The sequence below is a fragment of the Felis catus genome, chromosome D2 (genome assembly GCF_018350175.1).
Source record: "Felis catus isolate Fca126 chromosome D2, F.catus_Fca126_mat1.0, whole genome shotgun sequence".
Classification (NCBI taxonomy): Eukaryota; Metazoa; Chordata; class Mammalia; order Carnivora; family Felidae; genus Felis; species Felis catus.
The window spans coordinates 31,752,125-31,767,401 of record NC_058378.1 but is presented as its reverse complement, the minus strand read 5'-3'; the positions used below and the strand labels follow the sequence as shown (position 1 = coordinate 31,767,401).

At 55.4% G+C, this 15,277-nt stretch overlaps 1 long non-coding RNA gene across 1 annotated transcript; it reads right to left on the bottom strand.

The window, feature by feature from the left end:
• Window positions 1–7,411: 7,411 nt before the first annotated feature.
• Window positions 7,412–14,867, bottom strand: LOC123381032. Its single transcript, XR_006587536.1, has 5 exons — window positions 13,699–14,867; window positions 11,169–11,252; window positions 10,861–11,028; window positions 9,519–9,694; window positions 7,412–8,921 (listed from the first exon to the last, which is right to left on the bottom strand). It is a non-coding gene; the product is annotated as an uncharacterized LOC123381032 (long non-coding RNA).
• Between the last annotated feature and the right edge of the window lie 410 nt (window positions 14,868–15,277).

Sequence of the window (15,277 nt, the reverse complement as noted above, 5' to 3'; positions counted from 1 at the left end):
TGGACTCACGATCTCCTTTCCGAGATGCTGACTGCCTTTCATCCATGAACCTTCATGAGTCCACGGATGCCTCACCCTGGGTACCACTGGGACATAGAGTGGTCCAAGCATGGCCTGTGCCCTCGATCCCTTCAAGAAGACAAAACCATGTATGGCCACGGAGACTGGTGGCTGTCTCAGGGTCTGGTTGAATCCATTACTTAGTTTGCGTAAAGTGTCCCCACGGCTTCCTGGGAGCAACCCCAGGTGTGGCTAGGAATGTCACTGGCCTCAGGGCGTTGGGGCATGGCTAGTGGAGAAAAGTCTTTCTCAGTTCTCTGGGGTGGGTGCGGTAACCCGAGGGGAGAAGAGGACAGAGAAGAGAACACCCCATCAGCTTACACAGATGTTGGTAAAGCAGTCCTTGGGTGCATCGAGAGAAACGAGTGGCTTCCTTCCCTCTAGCTGAACTGCCACTTACTCGAGTAGCTTTCCTTCCGGTGGGACCAGGGGTCTGGACAGAGAGGTCAATCTGCATGATTTGTGGGAAGGGCCCCGGGCCAGCGGGCGGAGCACAGGGCAGGCTTCGCTGGCTGAACAGCTACTGACTCACAGGTGCAGACTTGAGACACTGAGTTGATCTTGGGGATCCTCGTGCTTCCCTGTCTCTTGGGGCTTCCAGGTGATCAGCGGAAACGTGAACTATGGCCACCCTGACACTGACTCTTCACACTACAGCCAGACTGACATTTGGTTCTGGAATCCAGCATGTGTAGCCCTCATGCTCCAACTCTTGAAAGAAGAGAGCGATCCCCGAGACTGGGAGCTGTCAGGGATGGTGGGCCAGTTAATCATTTCTGCACAATAAACTACCCCAAAACTCGATGACTTCAGAACAACAACTTATTATTGTTATATCTCACTACACTGAGGGTCAGGGATTCAGAGTCAGTATGGTGGGGATGACTGGTCTTTGCTCCTTGATGTTGGTGGCCTCAGCTGGGGTGACCCAAATGGCTGGGAGCCGGGACTGGCTGGGTATCCTTTTACCTGCATATGGCCTTGCCACCTGGCTAGCTTGGGTTTCCTCACAACAGGCCCGTCTCAGCAAAGTCAAGCTTCTTACATGGCAGCTCATGGCTCCAAGAAACCAAGATGGCAGCCGCCAGTGCCTTTAAAGCCCCGGCTGGATCTTGCACAGCCTCACACCTGCTGCCCCCCTTAACCAAAGCGGTCCCAGGCCAGCCAAGATTCAAGGGAGAGGAAGCATACCCACCGCTCAACAGGAAGAGAGTCAAATCCTTTATGGCTCTAAGTAATCCACCACAGATGATGTGTAGGTTTTCTGTTGCTGCTGTAACACATACCCACAGATTTTGTGGCTTAACATCACAGCCACATCTTACCGCACAGTTCTGTATATCAGAAGTTCAGCTGCAGCACAGCTTAGCTGGCCCTCTGCTCGGAGTTTCGCAAAACCCCATCTAAGGTGTGGTCTGGACTGTGCTCCTTTTCTCAAGGTCCTGAGGATGAATCTGCTTCGAAGCTCATCCGGGTTGTGGGCAGAATTCAGCTCCATGTGGCTGTAGGATTGAGGTCCCAGTTTTCACCCTCTAGAGGCTGCCTGAATTCCTTGGTTCATGGTCCCCTTCCTCCATGTCGAAGGCCAGGGATGGAGAGCCAAGTCCTTCTCACGCCTGAATCCCTCTGCCTCCCCCTTCTGCCTCACCTGCCCACTACGTTCCTATTCCACCGAACATCTCTGACTGTCTCTTCTGCTTTCCCATGATTACACTGGGTGCACCCACATCATCCAGGATAATCCTCCCATCGTAAGGTCAGCTGGAGAGTCACTTTAATTCCATCTGCAAAGTCCCTTCACACCAGGAAGTAGATTTGTGTTTAACTGAACAGCCAGGGGCAGAAATCTTGGGGCACATTTTTAGTATCTTGCCACCACAGATGGCTTCCTAGAGAAGGTAGGGTGGGCTGGGCTCTGTAAGGCAGTAATATCAGCAGGAGCACAGAGAAAGGGGCATCCCCGGCAGGAGGTGCAGCAGAGGCAAACCCAGGGAGGCAGGACTGTCAGGGTGCGCTGGGAGGAAGTTCACCGGGTAGGATGCTGTCGGGGGATCAGAAGAGGAAGCATGGCTGGAGGAAGGAGGCGGAGAGGCTGGGTCCACCAAGGGGTCCACGCTGAAGAATTCTGACTGCCAGGGGGAGATAGCACTTTGGCTCAGAAGTAATTAACTGGGATTCCACATACCTCTGGGGGCATGCTGGGACTCAGGATGCCCTAAAATTTTGTGAAAAAACACTATGCTTACATAGACACATGCATTTTTCTAGGGAGAAGCGTTCATCGACTTCTCTGAGGAGTCCATGCCCTGCAAAGGGTACAGAGCATCGATCATTGATCTCTCTTTCTACCGATCTTTATCAGAGGCCATCTATGAGATAGGCACATGCTGGGCACTGGGGAGACCAGATGAACAAGGAAGTCTCCATTTTTGCCCTTCATGGACTTATCGTCCCGTGCAGCATGGACAAGGGGCTGGGCATTGACAAGTCAGAGTGATTCGTGATGAAATGGGGAAGGACAGAGTATCCTGCGAGCAGGTGTGAAGCACACTAAACTCGGCCTGGGGAAGTGGGGGGCTTCCTGGAGGAAGTAAGACCTAAAGGGTGAAAGAATTCAGCCAGGTTCAAGGTGGCAGGTGGAGGACATCAGAACAGGTATATTCAGGCAAAAGGACCCAAAGGGCTAGATGTGGGAGAACACAGTGCCTCTGGGGGGAACGCTGCCACCTTGATCTCCTCCTGGGGATTCCTGGGCCCTTCTCCCACCGGTTCTGGATCCAGATGGGTCCATTTAGTCCAACCCCACCTCTCCAAGCCTGGCACATTTCACGTGTGCTGTGTGACCTTGAGCAAGTCAGTAATCACCTCTGGGCTTTGGTTCCCACTAGTTGAATAAAGCAGTCAGAAAGTTCTTAAAGGCCCTGGAACTCAGCCTGTGACCTTGTTCAGCCAAACGAGCACTCTTTTGGGAACACCCCTGCCCTATTCTAATCCCACCAGAAGAGCCGAGCAAGACAAGCTGGGCTTGTGGAGGGAGAAGGGAGGCCGGGCTGTGACCTGGTGGGCTGGGGGAGGTGGGGGAGACAGCCTGCTCCCCACCTTCCAGCCAAACCCGCCACTAATGAGGCCTGTCTTTGGAGTAATTAGCCGCAATCACAGCGCGGAGCATTAGGCAGACAAGGCCTTGGTGCGGCCGCGGTTCCCAGAATGCCGGAGCCCAGGGCTTTGAACACTGCATTATGGCGGGGGACGCGTCCTAATGTCACTTAATTACCCCCAGACAGCCTCAGATGTAATCGAGCCTGGATGGGCTGGCGGGAGCGGGTGCAGACGTCCAGAGGAGTCTGATGCATTTATAATGATGCCACTTTGCGAGACAAATCTGGCCTTGGTGGGCTGAATGAGGAGCACAAAGTGAGGGTGGGAGGGAGGAGCCTGCGGTGGCATCCGGACAAGGGCCCCTTCCTTTCCCAAACCCTAGGAGATCTTGACCCTATATTGGCCGGCTGTCTCCATTGATCTGCCCCAGGCAGCAGGAAACTGGGGTGGGGGTGGGGAGGCAGGGAGAGGAGGGGTCTTGACTTCCCGCCCCCCACCCAAGAGGCTCTGGGGGTCAAGGTCTTCCTTTTCCTTCTTCCATTTCATTTCCTGCTGATGGTGAATGATGGATAAAGGAGGAGGCATTGGCAGGTGGGGACCTGAAGACAGGACACAAGGAGGGGTCAACGGACACTCCAGACTGCAGGGTGGGCTGTTGCCTTGGAGGATGCTGTAGATGAGTTTGGGAGAAAACCCCAGCGGCAGGAGGAAAAGCGCTGAGGCACAACTCTAGACACAGAGTTTAAAGGGCAGACTCTCAAGACAGTGCTCCTGCCAATGCTTATCCCTCTAGAGGCCAGAGACCCAGCACTACAGGAACCTGGTTTCTCTGAAAGGCCCTTGAAGGCAGGGACCGTGTCTGCCCTGCTCACTTGCACGTTCCCGGCATCCAGCACAACGCCTGGCCATAGTAGGTGCTCAAAAACATATTTACTGACATAAATAAATGACTGGATCAGTTCATGGACCCATTTATCCCCTTAGCTAGTCATTTCCCTCGCCTGATTTCAGTGTCCTCATCTGGAGCTAGTGATCCCCAGCTCGGCCCCAGGCCTGTGATGGCACCTGTCAGGTGAGCTAATGACCACGGGTCACTCTGAATGGCTAGAAGCCCCTAACAGAGGTGAAGGGCACAACCAGCTCTGGGGCCTGCCCTCTCTCTTGCTTCCTCGGCTGGATCCCGCAGGCCCACCCCAGGCCAGACCAGCTACCTGGACCTGGGAAGTGAAGTGCTCAGTGAAGTACTCAGAGGCGAAACTGCCCTAGGCTGGGGGAAGCCTAGGACTCGCCGGCCCCTTTCTCCTTCAATCCCTCCCTCCCTTCCAGGTCCGACTCGTTCTCCACACACCAGGATCGCGAGTACAAGTACTTCCAACAACCCCAGGAATGGAAGAGAAAGCTCCTTGGGAAGGTTCCCCGTGAATAATGATGGAGGGAGGCCTCACCTGTGTGACTCAGGTGTGGGGGGCCTCATGCGGAGATTAGTTCAAAATGCCAAGTAGCTTATGCAAGTCTAAAAGGCGCTTGGGCGAATGCTTCCGACAGATTATCAGAGAAACGGGAGGGGTTTGAAAGATCTGCACTCGGGGCATGAACGAAGGCTCAGAGACTGTGAAAGGTAGGCAGATGGCTTGGGCTGCAGGGTGAGAAGGAAGAGAAGGTCCAGGCAGATTACCCTGGCCTTGAATGTTCTGCAAGACATTGGGACCATACATACCCTCTGCCTGTCACCCTCTCCAGCCCCCACCAGTGGGGACATTGATACAGCGATACATTCTGAGGTCTCTTTCTTTACTCCCTCCCTTGGACTACCTAGGACCTCTTTAGGGGCCTAGCTTGCTGTGTGACCTTGCTTAATTTGCTATCCCTCTCTGGGCCTATACCTCTCCATTTGGATAATGAGCAGGCTGGACTACAGGCTGGCTATGTCCCCTTTAGCTGACATTTTATCTGCAGATCATGCCAAGGAAGCTATGGGAGGCACTGGCTTTCCCCGGGATCCCTGTCACTGCACCCCAGAGCCCACAGCCCCCTTCCTGGGGCACCAGCCGCCACTGTGACCCACAGTGACATTGAGGGACGTGCTATTCTCTACCCTGCCCAATGGGCCGTGTGCCAACACCTGCCTTCTCCCCACTGTCATCTGTCACTGTCTTGGTGTATCGGTAGGAAGACAGCTTCATTAGCTCCTCCCGAGCCATCCGTCCCCTGGTGCAGAGGCAAACGAAGCCCTCCCACCCGCTTCAGCCTGGGAGGGCTCAGAGCCCTAAAGGCAGTTTCTAAAGGGACACCCTGCCTTCTCGGCTCCCTGTACAGTTCTCCCACCTGAGGTCGTAGGCCTTCTGGCAAGACGAGAGACGTCAGCCCCTCAGGATGAGTCCCCAGCAGCTCCCTTGCCCGGAGCCCAGCCAGGAGAGGCCACTGAGGCACTTCTGTCCCCACAAGTCCACGGCAAGGCTGACCCCCTGGCGTAGGGAGGTCAGGCATGGACTAGAGCCAAGAGTCAAAGACGCTTCCTTCTCTGCTATGGGCCCCAGGCAACTGATTCCCCCTCTGGGCCTCAGTTTTGCCATCTTGAAACCAAGGAGTCGGTCTAGAACCTGGATCATCTCCAAGCCCCTTGATCTCTGATATTACGAGGGTCCATGGGGGGTCTCTGGATTTCTGAGAAGATGCCAGAGCCTGTGGGGGGAAAGAAGTGCTCTGTAGGCCCCTCCCTCTGCAGAAACTGAGGCCACCAAGCCAAGCACGCGGTTCAGCTTCTAGGACTTAACTAATGAACATGGCTCTCCCCCTCTAAACCACTTCTTGAAAAAGTTCCCCATTTTGGAACCGCCAGTGCCCAGCCGTGGCCTTAGGGGCAGTGGGCAGAGTTGAAGCCAAGCTTTACATCAGCCTTTGGCTTGATAACACGCCCAGGAAGGGAGAGCGGTTTCTTCACCAGGATTCTGCTAGACCCCCAGGCGGTGATTCTGCCTCCCCTGGTGAGACGCATAACGCCTACCTCTGGACCATCTTGAGTTCCCCATAGGTTTGATGGAGGAAAGGGCGTCACGCCCTCCCCACCCGCTTGCTCACCCCAAAGGATGGAACCCGCCTCGTTTACAGAAGGAAGAGTGAGCGGCAGGTCCCCGGTTCTATAACGGTATGCAAGGAAGTCATACTGGCCCCTCCAAGTGTGAGCTCTGCAGGGAGAAGCTCTCCTCGAGGAGTCTGGGCTTCGGAGGGGTAGGTAGGTGGGAAGCTCCCTACAAGGTCCCTAAAACCGAAGCTGAGACAGAGCCATGATTCTTGTACAACGAGAACCACTCCAGTGGTCAACTCCCAGAGCAAGCAGGGAGGTGGGGCTTGTGCACACGAGCCGGCATGGCTCAGCCTTCCAAGGACACGTGAGGCAGGGCCCTGTGTCTCCATGAATGTGACCTGGCTTGCTGATTCCAGCATGGAGTGGGAGGTCCAGAAAGACTCTGTCTCCCCTATGTGGAGAGGGGGGTGGTCTCCGTCCCCTCTGGGGCCAGTCATGGACAGTCCCTACCCGCCCCCCACAACCCCTAGCTTCCCACCAGGAGGAGGTCTGTGCTCCCCGTCACCCAATTTCCCCACTAGGAAGCCCTGGATGGCGGGGGGGTGGGGTCTGTGGGGAGAGGGGCTATTATCAGGGGGCCCAGATGTAAAATGAATGCCTGTGATATTTATCCTTGTCATCTCTAATAATAAGTGGCCTGATTTGTCAAGCAGGGACAGATTCAAAGATGTCAATTAAGAAGAGAAAAAAAGCCCAGCTGTACTGTATTTATCTGCCATGCAGATGCTTGGTAGAGGAGAGGGCTCCAGAACATGCCCACCCCCGCCCGGCCACCACCGCTTTCCTTCCACCTTCCTCACCTTCTTCGTGCCCCCCTCTCTCTCTCTTCCCCCTCGGGCTTGTCTCACTGCACGCTTGTCTCTGTCTTCTCTCTCCTTCACCTCTGCCCCTCGCTGCCCTAGCGCACTGGGCCATCCTCCTCTCCTGTCACTCTGTGGCTTGTCACTACCCTCTTTGCCTCCCCCACTGCGTTCCTGAATCTCCTCTTCCAGGTATCCCTCCCCCGAACCTCTGGTTGCTATGGCCCCAGTCCTTCTCAACAGGCTTCCTTCGCGATCTTCGTTCACAAAGCACGTTCTGGATTCAGAGTGGTAAGTGGATGTAAGCCATCGAAGGAAAACTGTAAAAGCCACAAATCTGAAGGCTTTTACTTAAACTACAGAGTTGGCCAAACTGTTGGAGGGTTTTGCTTTGAAAGATAAAATAAAATAAGATCCCAGGGAATCAGTTTGACTGGGCCCCTGAATGATAGATTAAAATTGGAACCAGCACTTGAACCAAAGCAAAAACTTCCCCAGACGGCCTTCCCGGCCCTGAACCAGTCATGTCTACACCCTGGGGTGCCTCGGACAGGACTTTCTCAGGTGGCCAAAGGGTTCTAAACAGCACTAAGAGTCCTCCTTCTAGATCCAGGATCCCTCCTATCAAGGAGTGGGGATTTGTCCGTTTCAGATGGGACCAAGGGAGCTCAGAGAAGTGACTGTGTATCAGCCTGGTGCTCTCCACGCACTGGCATCATGGGAAATTGTTGGTATCTTCTAGCGAATACATCCCACCCAGATATCCCAAGCTTGCTGCCTTTGCCCTTTGCTGCCTGCCCCATGAGGGTCGTGACATTCCTTCTCTGAGCAACAGTGAATAAGAGTTCCCTGATGGTTCTCTGGACATCAGTCCAGAGCTGCTTGTGCAAGCAGAGATCCCTCTTGCTGGACCTCTGGCCCCAGGCCCACAACCTCTCCACCCATGATGATTTCACATTACAGAACACTAGGACTGACCACTGAGACGAGGCTAGGACTGGGTTTACTCTGGCTGACACCAAGGGCTGACTGCAGCCGATCCCAGCTTGAGTCAGTTCAATGTCAGGGAGAAGGGGAAGCCACATGGCCTTCAGCAGACCACTCGTATTGCCAGTCTGGCCTGAGCCAGCTTCCCTGGGTCTCACTGCCTGTGTGTGAACAGGAGTCCCTTTAGCCCATATCCTGAGATGTCCCTGCAACTGTAGGGAAATGAGGAAACCTGTCCCAGCTGGTCAGAACACTTCTCAGGTGACCACCCCACCTCCTGGAGGATGCCAGTCCCATCCTCCTCTGTCTTCTGCCTAACCCCCAGGAGCCAGCTGAGAGCATCCCCGCTTGATGTCCCTGAGCAAGAACTTCAGGCCTCCCATCCAAGGGTTCCCCTGGTCCCTTCTTCCAGGGCTAACTGCCCCAGAGGCCCAGCTGAGCCATGCATGGTGTGCCATGGTGACATGTGTGGCTTCTCCGGTGGCCATGGTCACTTAGACCCTTCGAAAGAACCCGGGGGTCAGGAGTCAAGCCACCTGGCTCTCGTCTCTATCCTCTGCCACCATGGAAGACTTTGGTGATCTGTAGTTTTCAAACCAGTTCCACGCTCAGGATCTTTTTTCCTGTCGTGATCTTATTTGATTCCCAAATGGCCCTAAGAAGACACCAAGGTGATGTGGTTTCATCCCCACACTGCAGATGAGGAAACTGACATTCATTCTGGAGCCCGAATTAGAATCCACACTCCTTGCCCAGCATTCCCCCTTCCTCTCCGCATCTACGCACGGTCTAAGGATGATGAAATGATGACAGACGATATCGGGAGCTGATCTTTGAATTCTTAGGGAGACAGGTGTCATAGACGTAGAAGCGATTGTCACAGCCAGTATCTATGGGAACAGATTTATAAAGTCACTTGCCAGTGGCCCAATTTGAGCTCACAAAGTCCAGAAATGCTATGGGAGTCTGTTCTTTAACTCCCAAGGACACCGTGGGCCTCTGAAAATTACCCTGGGCTGGTAAGCTGGCAGCGTGTTCTGTAAGCCTTTACCTTGCCCCCTCTTTTTAGGTATCATTGGAATAGGAATAAAATAATAATGATGAAAATAAACATTTATTGGGCACATAATATATTCAAAGCCCTGGGCCAAACACATCCCATGCATTACTTTTCTTATTGATCATCTCAACCTCATAGCATAGGGACAGTTGTCTCTCCGTTTTCAGAAGAAGAGACTGAAGTTCAAGGGCGTTAAGTAATTTGCCCGAAGACATAGCTTGTAAGTGGCAATCAGCACTTGAACTCGGATCTGTATTTCTCCAGAACTGGAGCTTAGGACCCTCCTCCTCCCGCCCTCCTGTCTTGAGGGCCAGCCCCAGGCTTAGGCCTCGGTGAAGGTGCCCATGGAAGCAATTCTCCCATCGGCAGCCGAGCCCAGAGTCTGGTCAACCAGGTGGCCGATGACTGAGGCCTGGTACATACTGACCTCTCGCCTCCTTTCCAGGAAGTTGTCTCTGCTCGGTCACTGAAGCAGGTGCTGCGGGTGGCCTCCCCACACCCACCTCCCTTACCATTTCAGGGCACCCTGGCCCTGAGCGTGCTGCTAGCTGACATCAGCTTCATCTCTTTGCCCGAGGATTTTCTCTGACGGCCTGGCTCCTCCTTGTAGGGAAGACCAGAAATGTTAGGGAATTAACACCCCCTGGGAGCAGCCTTCAACCGATGACTGATGGGAGTTGGTGCATAAACTCCCCAGCTCCCTCGCTCCCTGGGAGGTCCAACAGCAGGCCACGCTCCCTTCTAGGTCTCGGAGCCCCTGAGACCTAGAAGGTCAGGCTGGGCCCCACTCACCCACCGCGGTAACTGGCTCGATAATGCCCCACTGCCTTTCTTTCCTTCCTGGTGTCCCTGCACTCAAATATGTATCTCAGGACGGGCTTCTGGAGGAACCCAAATTAACCCCCTTCCTCCCCACTCTCAGCAGTACCAGAGCAGACAAGTGATGGGGGATCGGATTAGGGTGCAGATGCCATTTTCCTTCCCAAATCCCCAGACGGCCCCCCAGTACCCTCCAGATGGGGTCCAGAGCCTCTAAGCTGGGATGCTCTGGCCGCTGCCCACCTCACCTTTGGATACCCCTCTTCCCACGAGGCTTCAGCCATAAGATAGTTTCGCACTTGCGGGACTCTGCCCAAACAGCTCCCTCAACCATGCAGGCTTTCTCAGAGCCCGTCCTTTCTACCCGGTGAATATCTGCTCATCTTCCAAGACTCCTCTCAAGGGTCACTTCCTCCAGGGAAGTCATTCCTGACACCCGCCCCCCCACCCGCCCAGGGAAGTGATCCCTCCTTAGGGAGTCCCCAGCTGACCTAAGCCTGCCTCTGTCCCAGCCCTGGTGATCCATCGGGTGACATATCTGTGTATGGAGTCAACTTTCCCCCCAGATGCCGAGCTTCTTGAGGGCGGGGGCCAGTCTCACTCACCATTAATGTCAGGCCGGCCCCCTAATAAATGTATCTGAGATGAACGACAGACAGTCTGTCTGAGAGGAGGGGCGGCGGGGAGCAGCTCAGGCAGATTGACTTCATAGCGCAGGTTTGTTTGGTTCTGCGATGATCTCCAAACCTGTTCCTGCTCCAGTAGCCTGACAGCTGGGCCCAGTTAGTGACATGGCCCCATTGCTCTGTCCCCCTTCCCCTCAGCCCTGTCTGCCCTGGTCAGTGAGCCAACCTTTAAACGGGGGTCTCCTCTGTGCCCACCGCATCCCAGGCGATCAATGGAGAGGACCCGATATTCTGGAAGGAGCACCGACCTGGATACAAGCCCACCTGGGATCTTCAGCAGGTTGCTTAGCCTCTATTTTCCCATCAGAATCTCAGGTTCCCCTGCCGTCACAGGGGGAAAAAATACAACTGTCTCCCTTCCGGGGGCGCTGTAAGCATTCAAGACGATCACCGCGAAAGGGCCCGGCACATCTGGAATGTGGGGGTGCTCTCCTGGAAGGCGGAGGTGCTCTCCATGAGTAACTGCACAGGATATTGGAGACTTCTGCCAAGTTTAGCCTAGTCACTCCATTTCACAGCTGGGCAAACTAAGGCCCAGAGAGCGGTCATCCCCCCAAGGTCACAGAGCTTACCAGGGACAGAACTGGACTTCCGAGCTCCTCGGCTGTGCTCTTTCCTTCACCCCAGGTGGCTTCTTTGCAGCCCTCCTTGTTTAGCTAAAATAGTTTAAAATGTCTTCCCTTCCCACCTGTCCCCACGGTGGGTCCCTGTGCAGAGTTTACCAAAGGTTCCGCACCTACTACCCCGGCCCTGGCCAGTCTCCCCAACACCTGGCACCCACACCTGCTCCCCCTTCACCAGCGAAGACACATCCTCTCCCCAGGCGTGGAACTCAGGACTGCAGGGCGGAGGGGGCTGAGAGGGGCCAGAGGGCAGGGACTGGGGGGTGGGAAGTCTCTCTCACATGATTTTCTCCCCAGAGGGCAAACTCTCTCAGCAGGAAGCCCAGACATGAGACCGGTTGGGAGACAGGATGACCCCGTACTCATTCCGCAAATGTCTGCTGACCTCCCACAATGCCCTAGGCTCTGTGCTAGACTTTGGGGATCCAGAGCGAACCCAGTCCCTATCTGCACCCCCAAGATGCTCAGGGTCGGGCAAGGAAGCAAGCAGGCAAAGAAGGAAGTGCTTGTGTGAGAGCAAACACCCCTCGAGGCAAACCTGGACGTGGGGGCGACGGTCCGCTCTCCATCTTGGTGGCCACGAGACCTAGCAGCAAACTCTGGGTCCCCCGCCCCGAGAATGTCTGGGATTGGATCAACTTGTAGTGGGAGGCCTGTTTCTGGAGAAGGAAGCTGGGGAGACCATCCTCTCACCAACCCTAGCCTTCTTTCTCCTCCCCTCCCCGACAGCCCCAGCTCCTGCCCCTCCCCCTCCCCCTCTCGAATCATTCTATTAATAACTTGTGATACCATTAGCTTTTGCTGTCACCAGCACTGACAACTCAGAAGCCCCCGAGAGCTGTCTGCAAAGACACAATAAATGAGAACTCTTAATTAACACCTTCCTTAACTAAATAAATTAATTTTATGCGGTCGTGATGTCAGCGATGTGACTTGCTGATGACAGAGGCGACTTGGAGAGACTTGGCAAAGGCCGCAGGGCGGGTGCCACTTGTTAACCTCTGCGGGCATCAGAGGGCAGGGCGGCCACGGGGCAAGTGCCTGGCGCCCGGGCAGGTAACCTGGGACCGAGCAGCAGAGTCAGACAAGCTGGTGATGTTACCCCAGATGGGAGGGCGGGGACTTCCTCAGCTTTCCCTCTACCTCCTGAGTGGCCTTGGCAGGCTGCTTAGCTTCTCTGGGTCTCTGTCTTCCTCATCTGTAAAATGGGCATCTTCTCTTGTCATGCCCCTTTCTCAGGACTACGGAGAAGACTAAAAGATCCTGGTCAGGAAGGGGGTTTATAAACTTTAAAGTGCTGTGCGCAGGTGAGAAACGGGGATGACACTCCTTTCTGCCGCTGGAGACACAGTGCTGTGTTTCCCTCATCACACAGGCACAGAAAGAAACGGACCCCAGGCAGCCCCGAGCTTCCCCGAGGACACCCTGGGGACAAGGAGGACACCTCCAACACCATTGCCCTCAAAGAACCTCCAGGGACCACCCGCTCAGCTGAGTGCTTAGAGCAAATGAGGCCAGGACGGCAGTGCTCGCCCCACTGGCTCCCACCCGAGAAGAAATCTGTCCTGGCCCCAGGCTGACCCTGTCCCTGCCCCCCCGCCACCTGTGGGAGCCTCTGATCTAGCCCTGGGTTGAAGACCTGAAATCAGCCCCAGGCTCTGACTTCAACCCTGACCCTGAGAACTCAGCCCCTGCTCTGCCCAGGCCCTGACCAAATTCTTCATTTGGGATCCAGCGCGAGGCTCCAGCAATAATAGCCCTGCCCCCAGCCCCTGGCCAAGCCCCCAGTCCAGCCCACTGTGGCATCCCTCCGTCCCAATGCCAGCCCAGGCCCTGGCCAGGTGCCAGACCCAGGACACTGTCCTCCCCAGCCCCTCAGGACCATACTGCGCTCTAACCCACACCAGCCTCACCCTGGGGGAAGAGGAGAGGCCCCCCTTTTGCCTGTGGTTCACACTGTAGGCACCTCCCACCCTCTTGCCCATCCTATCCCTCCGACAGGCGCAGGTCATTAGCCACTCTCCCCAGACAGCGCCATTCCCAGGGATCAGGGCACAGAGACAGCAAGCAATCCACCAAGGGCCACACAGCACAGTTGTGGGCAAAGCAAGGACTGAGACAGTCACCTAGCGATTCCCCTGCCTCCCTCTGAGCAGGAAGAAGAGTTCACTGTCCTCACCGTCCCGTCCTGAGCAGGGGAAGTGAGAGTTCTAAGGCATTCCTTCATTCACTCACTCACACGTTTGCTGCCGCCCGCCTGCCACATGCCACGCCCCCGGGGGCAGTGGGCGGGGCGGGCAAAATAGACACGACTCCCTCCTGCTGTCCTGGGGCTCACAGGCTGCAAAGGTAAGACTTGTTCCCTGGAATCTGCACCAAATGTTTCACGGTTGCTACCTCACTCCTCCCAACACACACACACACACACACACACACACACACACACACACTTTTCTGGGTGGGAAAAGTGAGGACACACCTTCAGAGAGGCATGCGGGGGAAGCTGACCTCAAGGAGCCCCTCCAGCCGCTGTAATGGCACAGGGTTGGGGGAGGTCACAGGATCTCCCTGTCCCTCTGTGATGCCACCAGGAAAGAGGCCCTTGTGGGGGGCTGTGGGCACACAGACGGCCGCGTGCATGATGAGGCCCGGGTGGGGAAGGAATGAGCCGTGATGTCATCCCATCTCCGGGTCCAGGGTTGACCGCCAGTAACCCGGCCCAGAGCCCTCATCGCGAGAGCCAGGAAGGAGTCACTGGGAACGGAAGCTGGGCCAGGGCTTCAGAGCAACGGCCACCAGCCCCTGGCACGTGTGGGCCTCTGAGCCGGGCAGAGTGTCAGACAGGCTGTTAGGCCTGGCTTGTGGATCACGACCGTACTGCCCGAGCTTCTTGGTCTCCTGGACTCCAGTTCTCCCGACTTCCCGTGAGCCTCCTCTACCTTGAAGGGGGTCCAGTCAGAGCCTGGATCGTTCTGCCCGGGAAGCCGCAGACCCAAGCTTGAGTCCTAGTTACGTGTGAACAGCTGTGTGACATGGGTCAAGTCACCTACCTTCGTGCATTTCAGTGTCCCCGTCTAAGAAATGGGGCTCCTAGTGCCCTTCTCACAAGGCTGTGGTGGCATTAGAGATGGTCACCGATATTGGCTCAGGGCTGGGGACACAATGAGTGCCTAGCCGCTGAGAGTTACCCCATCTTTTCACAAAGCCAGCCTTCACAGCCCAGAGACCCAGGGACACAGCCCCCAGAGTGGGGAGTGTCCTCGAGATGCCTGAGGTTCCTTTGCCCCAAACCCCTCCATAGCCTCCCTTCATGTGGTCCTTGCCTTAGGGTTGTATGCCCCGAGGGATGGAGCCCTCACTACCCAAGGCAGACATTGTGAACTAGCTCAGTGTGAGGGAGGGTTCTCCTACTAATTTGGAATGTGACTCCTTGGAACATCCACATGCCCCAAGTAGTCTGTACCTGTGCCTGGTCACCCCCTCCACCTGTGGCCATCACCAGAGTCTATGCCTGACTTCAGCCTCTCTGGCCTTTCATTCAGGGCGCCTTGGGGAAAGTCAACCTGAGGACCAAGGTAACCCCGGTGTCACTCCCTTTTCCCTCGCTTTGATATCTTTCTCCCTCATCCCCAGTTGTCACACTGAGCTCTCCCGATGCTCCAGGGTCTCCAATACCTCTACTTGCATGGAACTGGAACATTACAGCCCTAACGAGTATTCCTTCTCCTGTGCCTCCATTTTGGAAGCTGGGACTGTTGACCTAATTCATCCAAAGGAATGACTTCCTAATGGTGGAATTATGAACATCAGGCCGTCTTGGTGGGAGGGAGATTTGTGGATAAGGGCCTTCCTGATGCCCCTCCAATCACACCCTATGGGCTGTCTTGCTTCCCTTCAGGGTAAGATTTTTCCTACACGGAGCCTTGGGCATGCTTTGGATCTGAAGCCTGCTCTTCAGCAGGAGGGCTTAGCCAAAGCAGCTGGGACAGCTGCGGCTTTAAGAATAACTTCTGAGCCCGCAGAAGGGAGGAGTGGAAGGGATTGATTTTTGGGTCCTC